We start from the raw sequence: 5,210 nt of genomic DNA, 5'->3' as shown, positions 1-5,210 counted from the left end.
TAACTTCTTGGAGAGTTCATACAATTTGTTGTACACTTTGGATTCGAGAGAACTAAGGTGAATAAATCCTTGATGGTTGAAAAACACTTGGATTTAGAATTAGAATACGTCTCTCTATAAGTGCATGCATGTATAAAATCCATATTACTCATAGTTAATAGAGAAGTAGAAGCTACAAGGTGGACATAACCCTAACTTGTCATTCTCTGTGATCAAATATAATTACACATATCATCTCATCATTACACTGATAATATTATTGTGCACTTAAACCAAACCCCCCTTTTCTTGGAACCTTCAATCAACAGTCTAATAATAATCACAATACTTAGTGATCATAGTATTCCCTGTGGGATTTGACACCCAACTCAATTGGGTTCTATATTTGACAGTGACCGCTTACACTTTCTAATGAGAGTTGTAATTTGGGCGTATCACACCCTATATGAGAGTTTTGATTCTAGAATGAAACAGGGGCCATGGTCTACCCAGAGATAGAGAATAAGCACGAAGAGCTTCCACATCTAGAGAACATTCTAGGAAGGTCTCTCCTTGCCTAAGATTATAAATTCTAGGGATGATTATCAGACAAGAGGTGTGGGTCCAGCTCAAGTTCCACAGAGTTCAATCAATACCCAGTGCTTTAGGGTTTTTTGTTTTGTATCTTGAGACAATTGGAGGGTGTTCCTTTGGGTGTACTTGGTATTCCTCTAACTTTGAGTGATATTCCATCTTCAGTGCCAGAATCTGCTTATGGCTCCTCCAGTTGCTTTGGGTACAACTATGTCTTCTAATGATCAGAAAAAATTTGAGAGGTTTATTAGCTTGGGTCCTCCCAAGCTTAGTGAAGCTATTGGCGAGGATGCCTATAAGTTTTTGATTGAATATCAATAAATGTTGCATAATTTTATATCCTTTGAGTCTCATCGAGTTGCTATACTACTTATCAGTTGTCAAAAATGGCCAGGGATTGGTGGAGGTCGCTTTGCAGTTGTAGGCCTTTGAGTTCTCCTCTTATGACTTGGACTCAATTTTTTGATACTTTCTTAGAGAGGTTTGTATCGTATAACTTGAGAGAACAAATGAGGGATGATTTTAACTACTTGGAGTAGTGCTTCATATCTTTTACCGAGTGTGAGACATATTTTTAAACCTTATCCAGATTTTTAGGCACTAACATCTCAAATGAATCCGAGAGAATTCAGAAGTTCATGAAGGAATTAGATGGCTCATATCAGTTGGCTACAACCCAGATGGTATTTTCATGGGCTTCTTTCTAAAGTATTATTGAGCATGCCAATATGACCGACTCTATTATTTAGGCTACACAAAGAGACACTAAAAAGGTGCATCATCAGGTTGATTTTAATGGACACACTCTTGAGGGAGAGATTTCTTGTAGAAGTTTCCATGGTTATCATGGTGGGATGGTTCATGATGCATTGTAGGGATCATGTGGTAGAATTTCAGGTTCTGTGACTTTTGGTAGCTAGGTATCAGGTAATGCGAATGGAGGTTCTAGAATCAATTCTTTAGGATAGGGTGGTCAATCAAGTTCATTCGCACCTTCTTAGATTCATTCATACCATAGGAGATGAATTATATGTAATAAGCTTTTCCATATGGCCAAGGATTTCCCTCAACGTGTCTATAGACCCACTCAACAAGGTTTTCAGCTTCAACTTTGCGCTTCTCTAATATCTAAAGAGAGGTAGTTTGTAGAGTAGTAGGGGTGACGCTAGAGGTGCTAGAGATAGAGGTAGGAAAGCTCGTGAAGGTGGTTGTAGGGCTACTTAGTCTAGGAGTAGATATGGTCAATGTTATGCTATACTTGGGAGACCTTATATAGAGGCTTTTGATACAATTATTACAAGTATCATCCTAGTTTATAACAGGTCTACTTTTGGATTATTTGACCCTAGGTCTATATTCTCCTATATGTCTATATGCTTTGCTTCTAGATTTGATGCTACATGTGAGCCCATGTTTCTACCCCCGTTGAAAATTATTAGTAATTGATTGGGTGTACCAATCTTGTGTAGTTACCTTTATGGTCCGTGAGACTTGGGTAGATGTATATATCCTAGATATGTCTGATTTTGATATTATTCTGGATATGGATTGGTTAGCTCCCTATCATTTTATTTTGGACTATTATGCCAAGATTATGGCCTTTGCTACTCCAAGTGTCTAGTTTTGCCAGCAAGGGTACACTTAATTTAGGTCAGAAGGGTGTTGTATATTTTCTACCTGCTCGTCGTATGGTAAAGATGGTGTGTTAGTCTTATTTGCCTTATGTCCATAATACTAGTGTTGCTTCACCGCCTCTAATGGATTCTATTCGGGTTTTCACTAGTTCATGGATGTGTTTCCTACGAATTTGCCTGGTATGCCTCTAAATTATGATGTTGATTTGGTTATTGATGTGGAGCCAGGCACCATGCCCCTTTCTATCCCTTCCTATGGGATGACCTTGGTTGAGTTGAAGGAATTGAAGGAGCAATTATAGGATTTGTTGAGTAAGGGGTTTGTTAAACCTAGTGTATCTCCTTGGGTTGTTCCTATCTTATTCTAGAAGAAAAGATAGGGTTCGATGTGTATGTCTATGGATCAGTTTAACAAAGTGATGGTTAAGAAATGTTATGGATCAGTTTAACAAAGTGATGGTTAAGAACAAGTATCATCTTCCTTGTATTGATGATTTTTTTACTAGCTTCAGGATGCTTCGGTGTTTTTCATGATTGAATTGAGGTTTGGGTATCACTAGTTGAAAATTAGAGCTTTGAATTTGAAGATGGCTTTTCGAAATCGATACTATTATCATTACTTCTTGGTAGGGATGTGCATCGGTCTATTCATTTCGGTTTTATATATTATCGGTTTGGTTTATCAGTTTTTGATTTTTAAATATGCTAAACCAATAACCAAACTAATAAGATATTTTTTATCGATTTTCAATTTATCAGTTTTTACTCCTTAATGGTTCATTTTTTGGTTTAACCGATAAGAAAATACTCATAAAATAGATATAGCAGTAACTAACACACAAAAAAATGAATCTTAGTTGCAACCAAAAATCCTACATATTGTGTTTTAATTTACAAAAACCTTCAAGTTTGAACTAAATATTGTTAGAAGAAATTAAGAGTTTGTATAATTGAAATAATAGGTTTATTAATTTGTAGAAATTAAAGAGAAATTAAGAAAAATATATAATAAGTTATATATATATATATATATATATATATATATATATATATATTTATATATATATTCTTATTGGGTTATCGATTTACCCAATAACCCAATAAAAAAAAATCAAACCAAACCAATAACCCAATAGTTTTATTTATAAACCATTTAAAAACCGTTAACCCAATAACCCAATAACAATAAACAAATAACATTTTTATCAGTTCAGTTTATCGGGCGGTTCAGTTTTTGCACACCCCTACTTCTTGATCTTGTCTTTAGGGTTGACAAAAGCTCCTGCAACTTTCATGGAGTTGATGAGATGGGTATCTTGATCGTATCTTGACTTCTTTATGATTGCGTTTATTGATGACATCTTGGTTTATTCAAAGAATGAGGTTGGCGATGTGAAGCATTTGAGGATTGTACTTCAGAGGTTGTGTAAAGAGAAGTTGTAAGCCAAGTTTTTCAAGTGTGAGTTTTGATTGGATTCTATCTCTTTCTTGGGTCATATAGAGACCAGGGATGGTATTATGGTTGATTCGACCAAGATATCAGTGATTCGTGATTAGGTGTAATGCCCCGAGTATGTACTCCAGACGCTACACGGTACTCATTATCCCTAAGGACCACAAACTAACCCATGAATGGTACCTGCTGCAATAGCTGAATAATAATACTATAATGGAAATTAGGAAAAAACTTGCCACAAGGTTCAATACTGTAATAAAATTGAATACGGTATAATAACATAATAACACCAACCTGAAACATTCGTCTGAAAAGCCTCTAAACTGTCTGAAATATGGAGTTGATGGGACAAGTCCCCAACTAACTCCGAACTACTGAAATAAACTGAAATGCTAAAATAATAATCATGTCCTCGAACTGTGAGGACTCACCACTAACTTTGACTGCTGAAGTTCTAAACTGCTAAGGGTTCTTGGGAGCCCGTGCGTCTGAACCTATGATATAAAACATCAAAGCTCAAGAGAAAAGTATGCGTCAGTACTTTAAATGTACTGGTATGCTAAGTGAGGTAGGCTAAAATGCATGGGTTCATATGTATAAGCAATACTAACTGAATGACATGACTATAACTGGATGAGAGTACATGCATGAATACGTAACCGTAACTGAGATCGTGATAACACTGAATACTGAGTCTGAATACTGATTAACTAATACTTGAGTATACTGATACTGAATTACTGATAATTGAATGACTGTATCTGATAGTCCTTATTCGGTGAAACTATACTGAGTTCTGTACTGAGCTGAGTGACTGTGTCTAACAGTCCTGAATCTGTAGAAATGAACTGAGTTTTATACTGAGACTGAATCTGAAACTGAGACTGTGGGAGGTAATTATCTAATCGACATGTCCTTTTCTGAATAGATTGGGGTCCAACCTGTAACCCTAGTTGGAAAGGTGCATGGGTAAAGACAAGCCGAGTCACCCTCATCTGGCAAATGTTTGAACGAGATCGGTGGTACCCTCAACTGGCAGGTAGATCACCTCATCAATCCTAAAATGGAAGTTTGATATCTCAACCTACACTGGCTACGTAGTTCTGGAACACAAGGACTGCTTTTAAGGCTCACACCTTCTACTAGAAGGTGAGTCCCCATCCTTGGATTCACTCGGTGCTGAATCCTACTCCCAATTGAATAGACACTAGACAGATTTCTAAACTGTTCTAAGATGGAATGAACTGCTACTAATCATTCTGTTTAGCTGAATTGAACTGAGTTCACTAAGTTTTGTTGACTGACGGAATACTACTGTATTCTTCCTGAGTTTTGTAACTGACTGAGAGTACTACTGATCGTGACCTGACTGACACTTTTCTGAGACTGACCATAGCTCTAGGTAATCAGCTAAATTGTCGGGTATTAAATACCCCCAGGAATCGATAGCATAAATTATAAGATATGGAACAATCTTGAAACATGATAAATAACTACTTGATCATCATTCATTCATTGGGACACTCTAGCAAACACTTGCATGACAT

Source organism: Capsicum annuum, unplaced genomic scaffold, assembly GCF_002878395.1.
Source record: "Capsicum annuum cultivar UCD-10X-F1 unplaced genomic scaffold, UCD10Xv1.1 ctg83355, whole genome shotgun sequence".
In the NCBI taxonomy this organism is placed as follows: Eukaryota; Viridiplantae; Streptophyta; class Magnoliopsida; order Solanales; family Solanaceae; genus Capsicum; species Capsicum annuum.
This window is presented reverse-complemented; position numbering follows the sequence as displayed.